At 42.8% G+C, this 21,632-nt stretch overlaps 1 protein-coding gene across 3 annotated transcripts in view; it reads left to right on the top strand.

The window, feature by feature from the left end:
- NLGN1 (neuroligin 1) overlaps positions 1-21,632 on the top strand; it is a 384,318-nt gene that overhangs the window by 119,480 nt on the left and 243,206 nt on the right. The gene's annotated exons all lie outside the window — the stretch shown is intronic.

Raw genomic sequence — 21,632 nt, 5'->3', positions numbered from 1 at the left:
AGTAGAATGAGTTCGTTCAGGGAGGTAGGCAGGTCTCGGGCAGCGAGCACGTCTCTCACTCGACTAGACAGGCCCTTCTTGAAGGTGGCCAACAGGGCGGCCTCGTTCCAGTCCAATTCAGCTGCCAGGGTGCGGAACTGGATGGCGTAGTCACCGACAGAGGAGCTGCCTTGAGAGAGGTTGAGGAGAGCAGTCTCGGCCGAAGAAGCACGGGCAGGTTCCTCAAAGACGGAGCGAAACTCGAATAGGAAGGCCCGGAGATTGGCAGCAACAGGATCATCACGGTCCCACAGTGGCGTGGCCCAGGCCAGGGCTCTACCCTCTAATAGGCTGATGATGAAAGCCACTTTAGAGCGCTCGGTGGAAAACTGACTACTCAAAAGTTCAATGTGCATGGTGCACTGAGTCAGGAATCCTCTGCACAACTTAGAGTCCCCAGAGTACTTGCTTGGGAGAGCCAGTCGGAGTGAAGAAGCAGCGTCAGGAGATGGTGTGCGCTGGGCAGTAGTCTGCTGCTGTAAGGCGGCAGTGAGTTGCTGGATCTGCTGTGACTGTTTCTGGATTTGTTGAGCCTGTTGCGCGACCACTCTGGCGACGTCACGGAGATCTGGCACCTCGCCGGGATCCATGGTTGGAGCCTACTGTAACGCCTGGAGTAGTGGATCCACTGGACCGGCACCAGCGCTGGCACAAACCTCACCAGGGAGCGGAGTCTAAGGGGCCGCTGGTTTTCACCAGAGCCCGCCGCAAGGCGGGATGGACTTGCTGCGGCAGGCGACCCCCAGGTCGCTACCCCTGGCTTGGTTGCTGGTGACGGCAGGCGAGGCGTGGCAGGAGCAGTAGGCAGGAGATGGCACTGGCAAAGGTCTGCAGGTGAGAGCGCACGTGACAGGCTGAACGCAGGAACAGATGGAGTGACAGGGAAACAAGAACCAGGAACAGGGACTAGGGACCGGGTAACGGAGGACTCAGGAACAGGGACTAGGGACCAGGTAACAGATAGGACTCAGGAACAACAGGGGGCTGGGCCAAACGCTATGGGAAGCATGTAGAGGCTCCAACACTAAGGACAGGGCATGCTGGGATTTATAGGGGAGTGATTGGGTGCAACTACCAATTAGGAGCGCACTGCCCCTTTAAATCTGAGACAGCCGGCGCGCGCGCGCCCTAGGAGGCGGGGACGCGCGCGCCGGCCGGCACAGCGGGAGACAGGAGCGTGGAGAGGTGAGGCGCCCCCCGGGGCCGAGGTGACAGCAGCGCCGGGTCCCCGACTATGGACACCGGCTGCTGCATAGGGCAGGTAGTGGTCGCGGCGGCGGCCCGGAACGCGGAACGCCGCCGCGGCCGTAACAAGAACCACCTAGGCCAATAAGCATAGAATGTACACATACTTACATGAACAAGTTATAATTAATCTTTCCTAAAAAAAAAAAAATTATATATATGTGTGTGTGTGTGTGTGAATCTCCTTAGCTCCTCCGGCACTATAACATGATGCCTGAAGACTAAGCTATATTATCAAAGTAACAGATTCACTTTGACCCAGCTCAACTTCAGTGATTTTTTTTTTCTTTCTTTCAAATCAACTGGTGCCAGAAACTGACAGTAAATTTGTAATTTACTTCTATTAAAAAATCAGCTGCTGTATGTCATAGACAAAGATGTACACATGTAGGGCACACAGCAGCTGCTTTTGGAAGACTTGAGATTTTTTTTAATATAAGTAAATTACAAATCTCTGGCACGTTCTGACACTAGTTGATTTGAAAGAAAAAAAAAAATCACTGACATTGCCCTTTAAGGGTACATCCACATGTCACAGACTGGGATTTTTTCCAATAGGCAAGTCAACATCCACTGCAAATCTATACTTGTGAACATACCCATCGGCTGTCAACTGTTCATCTGTGTTTTCAACAGTCATTCCATGTAAAAGGAATGCTGCTATTATAGTTGATACTGTATCAATGATACCTTTAACATATTTCATCAGTGAACTATTATCTCTAGAGTTATAAGACATAATCATTCTTTATGGATGACCAGGAAGTAGTGTTTTTGTCTATTATAGACATTTTAAATCGTTGGTTGATTAATCTTCTCTTGCCGGAGTTAGGATGGGATTTAACTGCCCTGTTTGACATATTTGCTAGCACTGGCAGCCTAACTCATCAGTTTAAACCATCCAGCTTGAGTGAAATAGTCCTAAAGGGATTGTCTTTTTAATTGACACCTCTGGTTCAAGTATTTATCTCCATTATTGTGATTGTCAGCTATTGCTGATAGTACTGGATTCCTATCAACGCCTTTATTTCCACGTGTGTATATACACTGATACTGTAACTGATGCCATGCCATTAAAGTACTGCCTATAGACACAAAGCGTATTTGCAGTATTACAATTACTTTTTATATACCTCCATTGATAAGCTTTTCCAATTGTTGTTCATAAGTCTCAGCTGGGTTTATTCCCTTCATTTTTCACTTTTCCTTATTTTTTCTTAGGTATTAACCTTTTCTGGCCAAGGGCTGGTTGATGCATATAAAATTTAAGGATCACAGTTCTTCAGTAAAACATACACTATTCACATTTAAATATTTTAGATTAACTTGCAGAATATAATTTAACCCAGTCTCATACACATCTACAGGTACATGATGGTGATCACATAGAGGCAGGTGAGGCTTACAGAGGCCGGGTTTGAAGAAAACTTACCAGCTGTTTAAGGCCTCATTCACATGTCTATATCTTTTTACGGACTATATTTTGAGTACGCAATCTACAAAAAAAGTACACATCTATATCATCCTATTTTTGTACTAGCTTTCCCCACCCCTAAAAAAGGTTCATATGAGCTCTTGGTAGCTGTTTTGCCTTGCCACATGCAGCTATTTACTGGTTAAAATGGCTTCCCAAAGGAGCTAAAACAGTGATATCACAATTTGCGGATCCACAAAAAATGGATTCCATGGATCCACATTGATTTCTTTTGCTGTGTCCATACTTGCAGTCCACACTAGGACATGTTCTTTTCGTGGGACACAGATCATGGATCCGCAAATATTGTGGACGTGTGAACGAGGTAATAGAGATCAATAGGTTTTCAATTGGTCCGCAGTGGATATGTGAAGGAGGCCATACTCTTTCTGCACTGCTATGAATGCAGAACATGATGCTAACAAAGGGAGGAGACAAAAAATACAGTGAAATAAATTAGCAGAATTAATTTATATAAAATAAAAACAAAGTTAAGCTTGAGATAAATAACCCTTTAGTTTATTACCTACCCTAATAAAATAATCATTTCATTTTTTATAATAAAACAATAACTATACTTTATGTATCAGGGTCTTAAAAGCTACATTGTTAGATTTTACTTGTCTTAGGTTTAAACATTTAACATGCAGTTTTGTGTTTTAGGGTAACTTCACATGAAGCAGTATTGCAGCAGATTTTACGTTGTGAGTTCCGCAGCGAAATCCGCTGCGATACCCGGAACTGTCAGCTAGTATGGGTTTACATAATCGCAGCAGACTTTTGCTGTGAGTACTGTATGTTAACTCTGTCCCCCTTAAAATTTTGCTGACCTGTGAATACTTTACCCGTCCGCACTGTTCTGCCGCCAAATCTGGCCAGGATTAGGGCAGGATTAGGATTAGGCAGCCGGGAGCCTCCGGAGCAGGCCGGAGCATGAATGGGTAAAGTATTCACAGAGCAGCGGTGGGCTCAAAGGCTTTACATACTCACAGCGGAATGAAAAATTTGCTGTGAGTATGGAAACCCATACAGACAGTACCAGGAATCTCGGAACTCGCAGTGTGAAATCCACTGTGATTCCGGTACGTGTGAACTAGAGATGAGCGAACTTTTCAAAAGTTCGTTCCGACCGGACTTCCGGATTGGTTCGACCGAATTTTGGATTTCTTCGGATTTCATAGTTTAAAGCATCTATACGATACGGGGGTAGTGTATTTTGTTGAATTTAGGGCCCTATATGTCAGTAACATCATTATCTTTTCAATATCTTAAAGTCAAATTTTTTTTTTTAGACTTCAATATTCACCATTACAGGGTCTATGCAGGAAATTCACCATTACTGGGTCTATGCAGGAAAAAGGTCACAAATGCAGTGAAGGAGCAGCAGTAGTCATTGGAGGGCAGTGGAGGTCCAGCAATAATCTCTCAGGATAAGACGGATGTGATATATACACTACCAGAAGGGTCCAAGTATAGAAATTGTCTATATGTATAGCACTTTTTCAAAGACTTTTATGCTATACACCTGCACCAGGTATTTTTGTCTCTCAGGATAAGACAGATGTGATATACACACTATCAGAAGTATAGGACTTGTATATCTGTACTGCACGTTATTGTTCCGTGAACCCTTTGCTGTCCTATGCCTAATCTATCTATCTTTCGCCCTCTTTATTTCTCTCCCAGTCACTAGATGTTTCTCCTCTCCGCTTTCCTCATCGTTCCTTTCCTACAATATCGTCTTAGTAGTCTGTAGCACACAACAGCAGCAGCACCAGCAGCGTTTTGATAATCACGAGCTGTGTGCACTGCAGCCAGTAACAACCTCCTTCCTCTCTCTGTGCAGACTGCGTGGTGCGGTCATGTGACCGCTCCTCTTAAAGCAATACTGACGTCACACAGGGGGTGGGCTAGTGCAAGATCCATGCTGATTGGATGTTTTCCGGGCATCATGGGAAAGTGCTTTTCCCGCCCGGAACACTTCCTGCTTTCTAGAATGGCGGCTGCCATTTTAGAAAGCAAGGGAAAAAAATTTGGAGCCGATTTCCAAAAATCCAAATCTGATCGGACTCGGATTTTTGGAAAAATCCTAACCTGGATCCCATACCGGCCGAAGCGGTTGGCTCATCTCTAGTGTGAACCCACCCTTAACTATGCAGGTATTTGTAGCAGCGTAAAATAGACTAAAACTAGCTCAGCCCTAAAAGGGTGATTAAACCTTACAAAAAAAAAGAAAAGGAAAATGATATATAAATGCTGGTATTTATGCACATACCTCTTTTTTTAGATACTTTACATGTCTTGTAGCTTTCTTGTGTAATGTACTGTAATATTGCTAGAGTTAGGGCCCTATATCTACAAAAGAGACAATTTTTATCTTAGCATTTAGGGAATTATGTGATGTTTCATATTTTACATTTATTTTTTAACAATAAAGCCAATGTCCAATATCCTGTATCTGATTTACCGTTCATAAAATACTGTGTAGTTTTTCTGTAGATCTTGTATTTATTCCAGTAAACAGGAAGGCAAACTAGTTGCCATGTAAACTTCTATGACTCTGGTACATTGAAGTCAATAGACTATTGAAGCAAGAGGTAACCATATTGGGAATCAGCTATATGGAAGAAAAAAAATCTAACTCTCTAGACAAACTGAATCAATTTATTGATAGACACTTTGACTTTAGAAAAGTCTTAAGACAAAGCACAATCTCATTTACAGATCCTATGGGATTACTGGAAATCACAGCAGGAGACATCTTGTCGGGCTACGTATCTTGCTGTACGCAAGACTATAAATGACCATTTATTCCACTGAGCCCCAGTAATCCCACATGAATTGAAATGTACTTGTGTCATGTCTTGTGGCTATCAATACAATGATTCCATTAAAGTCACTGTGCCAAAACCTTTTCTTCCATATTGCTTTAGTTTTTTAATTTTCCATTAGGTGAAGACATTTTTACATTGTATTTGCTTTCCAATAATGACTTGTGTGTATTTCTACTGATGCAGACTGAATCCTAATTATAAGTAAACCCTAAGCAACTATTGAATGCTAAGAATAGAAATAAGAGTTGTTAGTCTTGATGGACATACTGTAACACATCTGGCTGCCCACTGGTATGTGCTCAGATTTGGCATGTGCACAGGCCATTGACCATTAACTGTACACTAAGAAAAGGTCACTTGTAATGTCTTTATATTAAATCATCATCTGGTTATGACAAGCTTTTACTAAGTCCTAAACCATGAATCACCATGAACTTGTAATGTGCAGAGACGATTGTGTAACATTAAATATTGCAGCTTAGTCGTATAATGTAGAGATACAATTAATTTTTTTCAATGTCAGATAACGATATACTTCCCAGAATATAAATTACCAGCGCACATATCTACCCATGTGGCACAGTACATAGCCTTCCAGTACTGGAAAGCTTTGACAGACCATTCTAATTGTAAATCATTCTGCTGGTTGCCATTTGCAGTCGGTTAGCAGCACTGTGAAATACAATATTTTTTCACTCCATAGGACACTCCGGACTATAAGATGCATTCATAGTAAGAAGCATAAATATAGTGGGGAAAATTCTACTTCTGCATCTACTCTATGTATCTTATGTATATTATTGAGTTGATAGGATACAGATACAGTCATATAGGAATACTCAGCCATAGCCTCCCCTTACAATGTCCCAGTGCGCCCCCATACACATTTTCAGCCAAAGTCCCTAATTCTACTATTTCTATACCATTTACAGTGCCCCTTTACATAACCACAGTGCATCATCACATTGCCAGCTACAGTTCTCTCTTTGCCACAGTGCCCCATCATATTGTCAGCCACAGCACCACTGTACTATGAGAGCTTAAGTACCACCTTACATTGCCAGCCAGTCACGCAAGGTTTTGGCAGATCAGAAAATTGAAGCAATTTTTGATATATGTGTACGTGTCAGCATTATTAACTCATTATTTACTAGTAGTTTACCCACAACATTGTAGATGCTGCTTTCACCCGTGAATTTACCCCCTGGACCTAAGCTATACACACAGTTCAGCATATTTGCACTGTTAGGGTATGTTCACACTGAGCAAAATCAGCGGAATTCCGCAGCAGAACTCTCTTGCACCTCTGCTGTCCACTCAAAGAATTGACATGCCAATCCTATGAGCGGAGAGACGTGGAGAGCGGAGGTGCGCTTGCCCTCCTATAGACACACTGTTTGAGACTGAGGCAGACGGGAGTCCGCAAAAGAGAGCTCCACTGCGGAATTCCATCGATTTTGCTCAGTGTGAACATACCCTTAACCCCTTCACGTCAGTAACATGTATATATACGTTCCTATTGCACATACCCCATGCAGTAGGAATGTATATATACGTTCCTGCTCTGACGGGGTTTTATGATGAGAATGGGATCGCTGCAGAGATAGCGATCCCGCTCTCATCTGACTGCAGCACTGGAGGTAATGAGAATCAGCTGCGATCCCGCAGCCGAACCTCATTGACCCCTTAGTGACCGCCGTATGGGCTGGTGCCGCCGCTGTATTTCATCTCCCCCAACCGTGAATCCACGGTGGGGGGAGATGAAATAAGTAAAATCAGACTCCAGATCAGCCCCCCTAGTTCCCCAGACACTAACCCCCCCTCCCCGCGGCGGCCATCAGATCCAATATGGCCACCGCCATCACTGTGAACAAACTTAGGTCTGTACACAGTGATCAAAAAGAAAAAATGAATGAAAGCCCCATGCTCTTCGCTACCCCCTGTGGGGTCCTGGTACAAGCTATCAGCGGTATATACTATATACCGCTGATTGCTTGTGCCATGTGCAGCCGGCACTTTTTATCCCCTGTCACCATAAATGATTGGTGACAGGGGATAAAAAATGTTAGTGTCCGTCCCCCAAGTCGCCCCCTACCCCATATACTCACCTGTTCCTGGGAGGTCCTTCCTCCTCGGCGTCCTGGCTGGTTATGCATGCCCTCCACAACCAGCCAACTCAAGAAAATTTAAAGTGATAGAGACCAATTTGGTCTCTGTCACTGAACTATGATTACTGTGATAGAAAATATCACAGTAATCATAGTAATATAGTGAGAATGAATGTGCAAAGTACAAAAAGTGACAAACATACAAAAAAATAAAACACACTTTTTATTATAGTAATAATTGCAGTTTACTCCCAAATTACCCCTAACCTCCCCCCCCCATATTACCCGTAACCACCACAGGTTGCCTGTGACCACCCCAGGTTGTCCGTAATCACGCCAGATTGCACGTAACCCCCCAGATTACATGTAACCACCGCACGTTGCCCGCAACCACCGCACGTTGCCCGTAACCACCGCACGTTGACCGTAACCACCTCCAGATTGCCTGTAACCACCCCAAATTACATGTACCCACCACAGATTACCTATAAGCACTTCAGTTTATCCGTAACAATCCTAGATTGTCTGTAACCCCCCCCTCCCCAGGTTGCCCGTAACCACCACAGGTTGCACATAACCACCCCAGCTTGCCCATAATCATGCCAGATTACATGTAACCCCCCAGATTGCACGCAACCACCGCAGGTTGCCTCTGACCACCACAGGTTGCCTCAGACGACCGCACGTCACCTCTGACCACCGCACCTTGCCACTGACAACCGCACCTTGCCTCTAACCACCCCAAATTGCCAATGACCCCCTCCAGATTGCCCGTAACCACGCCAGATTACAGGTACCCACTGCAGATTACCTATAAGGACTTCAGTTTATCCGTAACCACCCCAGATTGTCTGTAACCACCCCAGATTGTCCGTAACCACCCCAGATTGTCTGTAACCACCCCAGATTGTCTGTAACCACCCCAGATTGTCCGTAACCACAGCAGGTTGTCCGTAACCACCCCACGTTCCCTGTAACCACCCCATGTTTCCCATAACCACAGCAGGTTGCCTATAACCACCCTAGATTGTCTGTAACCACAGCAGGTTGTCCATATCCACCCCACGTTGCCCGTAACCACCCCAGGTTGCCTGTAACTAACCCAAGTTTCTTGTAACCACCCCAGGTTGCCTCTAACCACCCCAGGTTGCCTGTAAGTACCCCAGGTTGCTGTAACCACAGCAAGTTGCCTATGACCACCCCATGTTGACCGTAACCACCTCCAGATTACCCGTAACCACCGCAGACTGTCCGTAACCACCCCACATTACCTGTAATCTCATTTTTCTTATTTTATTTTAGTAACTGCACTATTCTAATAACTATTACTAGCTGCGGTTTTACTCCAGCAAACTGGCACTCCTTCCCTTCTGAGCCCCACTGTGTGCCCATATAGTGGTTTATGCTCACATATGGGGTAGCGTTCTACTCAGGAAAACCTGTGTTACAGATTTTGGGGTACATTTTTTCTCCTGTTCCTTGTGAAATTGTGAAATTTCAAACTAAACCAACATATTAATGAAAAACTCGATTTTTTCCCAATAATATGTTGGTTTAGTTTGAAATTTCAAACTAAACCAACATATTAATGAAAAACTCGATTTTTTTCCAATATTACTGGCCAATTTTGAATACTTGCCTCTAATACCTGTGGGGTCAAAATGCTCATCCTACCCCAAGATGAATTCTTTGAGGGGTGTACTTTCCAAAATGGGGTGACTTTTTGGGGGGATTCTTTTCTGTAGACACTACAGGGGCACTGCAAACGCACCTGGTGCCCAGAAACTTCTTCAGAAAAATCTGCACGGAAAAAGGTAATTGGAGCTCCTTCCCTTCTGAGCCCAGCTGTGTGCCCATACAGTGGTTTATACCCACATATGGGGTACCGTTCTACTCAGGAGAACCTGCGTTACAGATTTTGTGGTAAATTTTCTCTCCTGTTCCTCGTGAAATTGAGAAATCCCAAACTAAAGGAACATATTATTGGAAAAATTTTGAGTTTTTCATTTTTACTGTCTACTTTTGAATACTTTCCTCTAATACCTGTGGGGTCAAAATGCTCACCACACCCCAAAATCAATTCCATGAGGGGTGCACTTTCCAAAATGGGGTGACTTATGGCGAGATTTTACTCCGCTGACACTACAGGGGCACTGCAAACGCACCTGGCGCTCAGAAACTTCTTCAGCAAAATCTGCATTAAAAAAGCTAATTGGCCCTCCTTTCCTTCTGAGCCCCGCTGTGTGCCCATGCAGTGGTTTATGCCCACATATGAGGTACTAGGGATGGTCCGAACCTGCCGAGGTTCGGGTTCGTATGAACCCAAAGCTCGGCAGCAGATTCCCGCTGTCTGGAAAACGCTTGGAAAACTGGGATACAGCCTATGGCTATGGCTGTATCCCAGTTTTCCAGGCGGTCCTCCCGCTGGATCCGCCCACTCCACGGAGCGGGCAGACAGCGGGAATCGTTGCCGAGGGTTCGGGTTCATACGAACCCGAACCAAACTCGGTTCGGACCATCCCTATGAGGTACCTTTTTACTCAGGAGAACCTGCGTTACAAATTTTGGGGTACTTTTTTCTCTTGTTCCTCTTGAAATTGAGAAATTTCAAACTAAACGAACATATTGGAAAAATTCTAGTTTTTTATTTTTACTGTCTAATTTTGAATACTTTCCTCTAACACCTGTGGGGTCAAATTGCTCATCCTACCCCAAGATGAATTCTTTGAGGGGTGTACTTTCCAAAATGGGGTGACTTTTGTTTTTTTTTCTCTCTGCTGACACTACAGGGGCTCTGCAAACCTACCTGGCGCTCGGAAACTTCTTCAGCAAAATCTGCAATGGAAAAGCTAATTGGCGCTCCCTTCCTTCTGAACCCTGCTGTGTGCCCATACAGTGGTTTACGCCCACATATGGGGTACCGTAGTACTCAAGAGAACCTGCGTTACAAATTTTGGGGTGCTTTTTCTCTGATGGTCCTTTTAAAAATGAGAAACTATAATCTAAACGTATATATTATTGGAAAATTTAAATTTTTTAATTTTTTACGGCCTAATGGTGAATACTTTCCTCCAGCCCCTGTAGGGTTAAAATGGTCATTATTCCCCTAGATTAATTCTTTAATGTGTGTAGTTTCCAAAATGGGGGGTTCCAGTATACAAACCTCCTAATTCAACTTAAAAAAAAGAACTAGTCCCTAAAAAAAAATCAGTTTTGGAAACTTTCACGAAAATGTGATAATTTGCTGATAAATTTCTAAGTCCTGTAACACCCTAAAAAAGTTAAATATGTTTATGAAATGAAGCCAGAATAAAGAGGACATATCGTTGTTTTATACTGAGTTAAGAAAAGACGGGCATAGGGGTGTATAGATGTGTAAGGTAATCTAGTCTCACAATTGAGGAATCTGTAACTTAGATTGGGCCCAAAGCCCCCTCCTATATCTTATAATCAAAGCTGCATGTGAGCATAAAATAAATTATTGTCAATTGAAATATGAAATCTCCCCCATAAACACAGATGTGCTGGTTTCGTTGAATATCAACCTTGTTTGGCAGCTTGGCACTCATTATTTATTAGCTTAATAAGGACAGATGGTAAGAACCCCGTACAATAATCCTATTAGATCTTTTCTAAACCCAGCATTATAATTAAGACCAAAATTATCAATTACAGTTTTATTACTGGTCTTAGGAATTTTAACATTACCCTTTACTTTAAGATTCCTGCTAATCCCAAAAGGCGTCAAAGTCCTTCCAGAGTTCCACAAGTTATTTCATGAATATGTAAATATTGAGTTAATACTGACTGTCATACATGGCAAAGCTTTAAATACATTTACTAAATGTATTTTCACAGTTTCACAGCATTTATTTCAAGGTAATGTCCTTTTAGTTGCAGGCAGAATAGATTGCCTATGATGAAACATTTCCTGACATACAGCAGCTGATAAGTATGTGAACACTTAAGATTTTTAAATAGACATAAGTTAGAAATCCATATAAGTTTCTGACAGCTAATTTGAAAGAAAAAAACATTTTGCTTGGTAACCCATTTAACCGCTTCATGTCAGTAATACGTAGTGTAAGGGATTAGGTAGCAGGAAAGGGTCTCCTGGGGTAGACAGGCACTCTGGCAGGCACACATGCAGGAGTCAGTCCACACAAAGGTTTGGTATAACTGACCGCAGCCAGTTTTATTTCTCAGGTTGTAGTAAAACAAAATAAAACAGCAAAATAAAACCCTATGCCTGTCCGGCTCTAACTAAACATAAATGCTCCTAGCTCAGAGGTCTAAAACCCGGACGGTCTAGCTGTAGCCTGGACATCAGCACCCATTACCAGGCTTTACACCAGACCTACTGCATACATTCTGATAAAACTTGGGGAAATATAGACTCCATCTACAACCTCTCCACATTGTCTGTTACATTTCCCCTCCTCCTGTTTTAGTCTGGTGGCTGGAACACAACTGGTCATAAAACAGTGAACACGAGAAAAAGCATCTGCATTTCCCATTTTAGCTCCAGGTCTGTGTTTTACAGTAAATCTATATTCCTGTAGGGCTAAGAACCATCTTGTTACCCTCCTATTTTTCTCTTTATTTTCACACATCCACTTAAGCGGAGCATGATCTGTCACCAATTCAAAGTGCCGACCAATAAGATAATATCTGAGCACCTCTAGTGCCCATTTAATAGCAATAGAAAAAACAAAGGGCGACAGCGCTCCATGGCGAGGATCAGAAGGACAAGGTGTAAAGGGGTTAGGGGTGCACGGCAACCCTCACCTGATGTGGTTGTGCAAAGGGAGGCACAACACTCTGCAGCGTGTAGATCAAGGACCGCAGCCACTCCCGATATCCAAAAGGAAACAAGCTGCTGCAGAGCTGAGGGTGTGGTCCCAACTCTGGAGTTTGTGGGACTTGCAGTGCTGGAGTGTGTCAGCTGGGAAGCTGGTGGGTGTCTGGAAGCTGTGCCATCCCACCTTTCCACATCCTAGCAGTTGGACCTGCGCCCCATAATCCGTGTAGTCTGGAGTTGGAGGTTGTTTGTATCCATTTAATAGCAAGGCACTCTTTCTCAACAATTGCATATTTTTTCTCATGGTCATTCAGTTTCCTACTTATAGTACGGGATGTTCTTCACCATTTCGTACCTGTGACAGTACCGCCCCAAGTCCAACATCAGATGCGTCTGTTTGTAAAATAAATTATTTTTTAAAGTCTGGCGTGATCAGCACAGGCTGAGCGCACAAAATATTTTTAAGTGTTAGAAACAACTGTTCAGCCTCTGGTGTCCACTTAACCCCTTAACGACATCGGGCGTAAATTTACGCCCTGATGCCGGTAAGGGAGTTCAGAGCGGGGTCGCCGCGCGGTGAACCGCGGTGGTCCCGGGTGCCACTTGTAGCCCGGGACCGCTGGTGTTAGCGGGCACGGTCCGATCGCCGTGCCCGCTAATACAGTAATCAGATGCAGCTGTCAAACATGACAGCTGCATCCGATTACCGGACGCAGCATCATCCCTGGTGTCTAGTGGGGAGATCGCTCCTCCGGGATGTTATCCTGGAGGAGCGATCTCCGTAACTGAAGCCGGCCGGGGACCGCTCCAAGATGGCGCCGTCCCCGGCTCGGCACTCGTTTGTTTCCGGCTGCAGCAGCCGAAAGCAAACGAGTGCCGATCTCATGGATCTCTGCAGCATATCTATGCTGCAGAGATCTCAATGAGAGATCAAAGCACTTATACTAGAAGTCCCCTAGGGGGGCTTCTAGTATAAGTGTAAAAGTAAAAAAAAAAAAAGTGTCATTATTAGTAAAAAGCCCCCTCCCCTAATAAAAGTCTGAATCACCCCCCTTTTCCCAGGTTATAAATAAAAGTAAATAAACATGTTTGCTATCGCCGCATGCGTAATCGCCCAAACTATTAATTAATCACATTCCTGATCTCGCATGGTAAACGGCGTTAGCGCAAAAAAATCCCAAAGTGCAAAATTGCGCATTTTTGGTCGCATCAAATCCAGAAAAATTGTAATAAAAGCGATCAAAAAGTCGTATATGTGCAATCAAGGTACCGATAGAAAGAACATATCATCGTGCAAAAAATGACACCTCACACAGGCCCATAGACCAAAGGATAAAAGCGTTATAAGCCTGGGAATGGAGCGGTTTTAAGTGACGTATATTTGTTGACAATGGTTTAAATTTTTTACAGGCCATCAGATACAATATAAGTTATACATGTTATATATCGTTTTAATTGTAACCACTTGAGGAACATATATAACAAGTCAGTTTTACCCCAGGGCGAATGGCGTAAAAACACATTTCCCCCAAATAAACAAAATGCGTTTTTTTTTTTTCAATTTCACCACACTTTGAATTTTTTTCTGGTTTCGCAGTGTACTTTATGCAAAAATTCAGCCTGTCATTGCAATGTACAATTAGTGACGCAAAAAAATAAGGGCTCATGTGGGTCTCTAGGTGGAAAAATGCAAGTGCTATGGCCTTTTAAGCACAAGGAGGAAAAACCGAAAACACAAAAATCAAAATTGGCTCTGTCCTTAAGGGGTTAATCATGACTGAGTCTTTCCCTTTGGTCAAGTCTGTCAAAGGGGCTGCAAGGAAGGCAAAATTAGGAATAAACCGCCTATAGTAGCCGGTGATCCCTAAAAAAGCCCGAACTTGTTTCTTGTTTGCTGGACGAGGCCAGCTTTGGATGGCTTCAATTTTATTAATTTGAGGTCTTACCAGACCCCGAACGATTGTATACCCCAGGTACTTGGCATCTTCCAACCCAATTGAACATTTTTTTGGATTTGCAGTAAATCCTGCCTTAGTCAGAGAGTCAATTACAGCCTGTACTCTGGGCAAATGGCTTTCCCAGTCTGAACTTTGGATGATTATGTTATCAAGGTATGCTGCTGCATACCGCTGGTGGGGTCTTAACACTTGATCCATCACTCTTTGAAAGGTTGCTAGGGCACAATGTAAACCAAAAGGTAAAACAACATAGTGGAACAACCCATCATGAGTGGCAAATGCTGTTTTTTCCTTGGCTTCCTCAGTAAGTGGTATCTGCCAGTAACCTTTAAGTCTAGGGTTGTAATGTATCGGGCACCTCCTAATCTGTCAATAAGCTCATCAACCCTTGGCATGGGGTAAGCATCAAATTTAGAAATGGTGTTGAGCTTACGGAAATCATTACAGAACCTCCAGCTACCATCTGGCTTTGGAATCAGCACTATTGGACTGGACCATTGACTATGGGATTCCTCTATAACACCAAGGTGTAACATTTTTTTTTACTTCCTCAGAGACTACCCCTCTCCCGGCCTCTGGTATTCTATATGGTCGGAGCTTAACTATTTTACCTGGTTCGGTAATTATATCATGTTTAATAAGGCTGGTACGACCAGGAAGTTTAGAGAAAAAAATCGTATTTTTTTATTAGGAAACCCTGCACTTCTAACTTTTGTGTATTGGCCAGAGATTCCGGTACTGTTACTTCTGGCAACAAAGACATATTGAAGCCTACCTCCTTTGGTGGAGAGGAGGTCTCTACAACAAGACTATGTCTGTCTTTCCAGGGTTTTAGGAGATTAATATGATACACTTGTTCAGGCTTCCTTTTCACTGGCTGGCGAATCTTGTAATTTACCTCACTTACTTTTTCTACCACCTCATAAGGACGTTGCCACTTTGTCAGGAACTTGCTTTCAACAGTTGGTATAAGAACAAGAACCCTGTCACCTGATGTAAAAGTGCGTACCCGGGCATTGCGGTTGTACACCCTTTGTTGCGCCTCCTGGGCCTGGGCCATATGCTCTTTTACAATAGGCATTATTGCTGCAATACGATCTTGCATTTGTGAAATGTGTTCAATAACACTTTTATAGGGGGTAGCTTCTCCTTCCCAAGTTTCTTTGGCTATATCCAGAAGCCCTCTGGGGTGGTGACCATACAGCAGTTCAAAAGGAGAATACCCTGTGGATGACTGAGGGACCTCATGGACTGCAAACATAAGGTAGGGGAGAAGTCCCAGTTTTTCCCCATCTTTATCCACCACCTTTTTTAGCATGGCTTTTAATGTTTTATTAAATCTTTCTACCAACCCGTAAGTTTGCGGGTGGTAGACAGATGTACGCAGCTGTTTAACCTTAAACATCTTACACAATTCCTTCATGACTCTTGACATGAAGGGGGTACCCTGGTCTGTAAGGATCTCTTTTGGTATTCCTACTCGACTAAAAACATGTACCAATTCTTTAGCGATATTCTTGGATGAGGTATTACGTAAGGGTATAGCTTCAGGATAGCGAGTAGCATAATCCAATATGACTAATATGTGCTGGTGACCCCTAGCAGATTTCACAATAGGCCCCACCAGGTCCATTGCTATTCGCTCAAATGGCACTTCAATAATGGGTAGTGGCACCAAGGGACTACGATCATGTGCCATAACAGCGGAAAGCTGGCATTCAGGACAAGAATCACAATAATTTTTCACATCTCTGTGTATTCCAGGCCAAAAGAATCTTTGTAGGATTCTATCAGTAGTCTTTTCGACTCCTAAATGTCCCCCCATAATGTGACCATGGGCAAGATCTAGTACCATTCTTCTATATGCTTTAGGGACCACTAACTGTTCCACCAGATCTTCTCCCTTTTTCACCACTTGATACAACAAATCATTTTTTAAAGCCATATGGGGAAAAGATAAACTAGTTCCTGGCTCAACCAGTGACGCGTCAATAACCCTTACATTTTCCCTGGCTCTAGTCAAGGTCAGATCTTTTAATTGCTCGGCCCCAAACTGGTCCCTCCTCACATCCAAGTCAGGCATCTCATTTGTCGTCAGGTCTCCCCGATCTGTAGAAGCCCCATCATTAGAACTAGTTTCCTCTGCTTCCCCAACCATGACAGAAAAAGGAAACGTTTTGGGGTTACCTGAAGTTATGCTCACAGACTCAGATTCATGAAATACAGGCATATTAGATGAAACTCTATTTTCCCACAGCTCCCAGAACTGTGGGAAATCCCGCCCCACAATGACATCATGCATCAGCATTGGCACTAACCCAACCTTAAATTTAACAGGACCACACGGGGTATGTATATCAACCATTGCAGTAGGGTAACTACGGGTATCCCCATGTATGCAAATGACATCAACGGTTCCAACTTGATTTTTTCTAGGGTTTACCAAATCAGATTTTATAAGAGTGACCAGACTACCTGAATCTAGTAAGGCATTTACACTTTTACCTTCTACTCTAATCATGCACATTTGTTTATCACTATCCCCACCAGGTGATGCAACACATGCTAGCCTAGCATAAAGTGATAAACGACGGTTTACTGATGCAGCATCACATTGCATAGGTTCATAAGTCATAGGGCAATTACCAACAACATGTCCTGGCATATCACATCTAAAGCATCTTATAAAGTCTTTATTAAGTCTCTTAGATGTCGCCGACCTTCCTGACAAAGCTTGCCAGGCTTCAGGTCCCTGACTTTCAGTCTCTACATGTGTAGGCACCATTCTATCAGCTCTGCCAGCACCCTTTACCCTCAGAACAGTCTTACTAGATAGGCCTGGAGTTCTCCGCTGTGGGGCTAGGGGGCGCTGTGGCAGACTCATCAGTTCCTTAGCTGCAGTGTACCTCTTAACCATCTCCACCAGCTGATCAGCACTTTTGGGATCCCCATGGCTTACCCACTTCCGTAAGGTGACTGGCAGGGACCGCAAATATTGGTCCATTACAATCCGTTCCACCATTTGTGGGCCTGTCAGGATCTCTGGCTGCAACCACTTCTTGGTAAGATGGATGAGGTTGTGCATTTGAGAGCGGGGAGGTTTGTCCATATGGTACATCCAGTTATGCACATGCTGGGCACAGACAGAAACTGTAACTCCCAACCGTGTTAGGATCTCTCTTTTTAACTTGTCATAGTTCATGGCATCCTGATTATCAAGGTCAAAGTATGCCTTTTGTGGTTCACCTGAAAGGAAAGGTGCCAATAGTCCTGCCCATTGTTCTTTTGGCCAACCTTCTCGCTTGGCAGTTCTTTCAAAGGTTGTTAGGTAGGCTTCCACATCATCAGTTGCTGTCATCTTTTGCAAAAAATGACTGGCCCTTATGGAGGTAGGACTGGCATCTGTTACACCTGCGGACCTTCCAGCGACACTGGATAGTTGCTGCACAACTTGTTTTAAAGCATCCCGGTGTCTTGCCTCTGCTCCTCCTGTGCAAGCTCCAGCTGAGCAGTCAGTCTGCGGTTAGTCTCCTCTAGAGCCACCTTTTGCACTCTAGTAGCCTCCGCTTGCACTTTGGTAGCCTCCTGTTGTGCTGCAACAGCATGTAACAAAGCCTTAATCATGTCCTCCATCTTGTATGTGCAGGTTTACAGTCCTTTATCGGAACCACAAAAAAAAAAAAAACACTGGCCCTTTAAATTTTACAGTGCTCTCTTGTGCCAGATTTTTGTGCCTAAAGCCTTCTCCACCAATTGTAAGGGATTAGGTAGCAGGAAAGGGTCTACTGGGGTAGACAGGCACTCTGGCAGGCACACATGCAGGAGTCAGTCCACACAAAGGTTTGGTATAACTGACCGCAGCCAGTTTTATTTCTCAGGTTGTAGTAAAACAAAATAAAACATCAAAATAAAACCCTATGCCTGTCCGGCTCTAATTAAACATAAATGCTCCTGGCTAACTCAGTGCAGGCCTAGTACCTGGCACAAACAAAACACAATATAGCACAGTCCATACAACCTGATGCAGTTTTAGTGCAGGGCTCTCACAGACACTTGGCCTTAGCTCTTTTCCCCAGGGAGAGAGAGAGATCTGAGCACCTAGCAGACTTTTATAAGGCCATCACACCTGAGTCCTGATTACTCTGTCTCAGAGGTCTAAGACCCGGACTGTCTAGCTGTGGCCTGGACATCATCACCCATTACCAGGCTTTACACCAGACCTACTGCATACATTCTGATAAAACTTGGGGAAATATAGACTCCATCTACAACCTCTCCACATTGTCTTTTACAGTAGATATACTGTACGTTCCTATTTCATATACGTTTCTGACAACAGTTAATTTGAAAGAAAAAAAAATTGCTGGATAACCCATTTAACCCCTTCATGTCAGTAATATGTATATATCTTCCTATTTCACATATCCTGTGCAGACGGAATGTATTTATATATACGTTCCTGACACTAAAGGGATATGATGTGTGTGAGGCCGCTGCAGTGAGAGCTGCGGGGGTCCCAATCACTTGTACCGGCGGGCGGGGTAAGTCACTTACCTCCGTCCTGTTGGATCGGCCATCCATGCATAGAGTCTGCTCTCAGGCAAGCTGTATGCATAGATTGAAAATAACACTGATCTATGCTATGCCATGCAATACATGCAATCTAATGATTGTATGTTTTACAGTGAAAAAAGTGTTTAAAAAAAGTGTAATAAAAAAGTTTTTAAAAGTATTAAAAAATACCCTTATAAACCCCCCTTCCAATAAAAGTTTAAAATACTCCCTTGCCCATTATTAAACTAAAAAAAAATATATATATTTTAAAATAAATAAACATATTGGGGGAGATTTATCAAACATGGTGAAACTGGCTCAGTCGCCCCTAGCAACCAGATTCCACCTGGTTCCAGATTCCAGACTGTTTGGAAAATAAAAGGTGGAATCTTATAGTTTCACTTTACACCATGTTTGATAAATCTCCCCCAATGTATATCATAGTGTGTGGAATTGTCCGATCTATTAAAATATAACATTATTGTTCCCGCACAGTGAACAGCGTAAACGGAAGAAAAAAAAACACCAAGATTGCTTATTTTTTAAAATAATATATCAGAAAAAAATAATAGAATAGAATAATAGAATAAAAAGCGATAAAAAAATTCTGTTACACCAATATGATATTTGTAAAAACTAGAGATCATGGCGCAAAAACACCAACCACCAACCCCAACTAGCCCTTTAGGAGAAAAATAAAAGTGTATGGCTCTTAAGAGGGGGGGAGGAACATTGCATTAATTTGACATGGACATCCGTGCATCAATGAGCTCAGTCTTGAAGGGGTTAACAAAACTGAAAAATTAATACCATTTCCAATGCTTAGAAAATATCTATTTGCATGCACAAATTAACATATCCAGGTTGTAATTGCAATTAATAAATAAATACAAAGACGGGAACAGATCACAAATGGAGGATACTTATGAAAGAAAGATTTAGGAGGAGATTTATCAAACTGGTGTAAAGTAGAATTGTCTTAGTTGCCCCAAGCAACCAATCAGATTCTGCTTTTCATTTCTCACAGATTCTTTGCAAAATGAAATGTGGAATCTGATTGGTTGTTGGGGCAACTAAGACAATTCTACTTTACACCAGTTTGATAAATCTCCTCCTTAGTCTTTTCCTCTTTTCAAATCCTATCCTGGCTTTGCCTCTATGACACACTCACCAGCCAATAAAAGGACATATTTGGGCTAAATAAAGACATAGGACACATATACAAAGGTATTTGGCCATATGTTTTATTGTAAGCTACCGAATCCTGCTAAAATCAGAGCATGCCCACTAGGGTGATGGGAAGGAAGGGTGACATTAACACTTAATGGAGCTTGGTGCATTAAAGCTGGGTCAAGTCCACCCGACTCTATTTTTTCCAAATGCGGGCTGTGTCCAGTATTGCCACTCAAATAAATTTTCCCAAGTTCAAGTTGTTTTTAAGTTAATAATGATTTGGCCATTTAAATTTTGCTAAATCTGAATTGATTTCACGTGTTTAATGTGTGCATCAGGCATATTAAATGGATTGTTCATCAGCAGATCAATTTACTTATCTCTTTGAAGGCTATGTTCTCACGTTCAGGTTTTCAAAGTCAAAGACAAACATAGACGTACAGAGAACCTTTCACCACTCCTCACCTGTTTTAGTAAATATGTGTGTTCCCCATAAAGTAACAATTCTGGAACATTTCTCTTTGGGCAATGAAAGTATGTGCTAAAAATGACATACCAGTAGTGGTGACAGTCCTATGTGATACCTTTCAGCCCCCTCTCTATAGTGGTATGCTCCCGGATGCTATCAGTAGCTTGATTTGATCACTAGTTGTCGATGAGGAGCTATCTGTCAACGCTGGCTACTTAACCATTTAAATGCCACAGTCAAAACTGACAGTGGCATTTAAATGGCTTGGATTACCTTTTATTGGTGATCTAGTGGCTGGATTAGCTTTTCACAGAGAGTTCGAGCGGAAGTAATCCATGCAAGAGGGACCTCTGCTATATAGGCTTTCTAGTGCTCAAAAAATGAAAGCATTATAAGAATCAGAATCAAACAATTTTAAATGAGCACTAAAAAGAAAACGAACAGACTTGAAGACCAAAGTCCAACAGCATCCAAGTGGAATAATCTTCAAAAATGTACTGCAAGATAAAGGACACAATACGATATGAGCCTATGTCAAGTATACAGTTACATTACACAAGTGCAAGAATAAATGTGCAGACACAAATCACCCTACTAATCACCAATCAGTAGGTGGATCCCTGGGATGGGGGTACCCCCTGTGACATGAAGGAGATAAAAGATGCAAAGTCTCAGCCTTTCTTTTTATACATCCATGTATTCCATGTCTTCCATGTATGATCTGTATTTGGCTATGGTTTCTAAAGCTGTGTTAAAAAAAAAAATGAACATGGTATCACTATATTAAACAAAGGCCAGGGTATATGTTATGTATTTGCTGCAGATTTTCTGAAGAGAATTTTAGTGTGAGAAATCTGCAAAATTTGCATGAAAAGGGCTGAGAAACCATCAGTGTTTCCTGGGTGTAAAAAAGTAAAAAAAAAAATCATACTCATCCCTGTGAGCAATGCTCCTGACGGACTTCTTTGCTCTGCGTA

Source organism: Dendropsophus ebraccatus, chromosome 6 (assembly GCF_027789765.1).
Source record: "Dendropsophus ebraccatus isolate aDenEbr1 chromosome 6, aDenEbr1.pat, whole genome shotgun sequence".
Classification (NCBI taxonomy): domain Eukaryota; kingdom Metazoa; phylum Chordata; class Amphibia; order Anura; family Hylidae; genus Dendropsophus; species Dendropsophus ebraccatus.
This window is presented reverse-complemented; position numbering and strand designations above follow the sequence as displayed.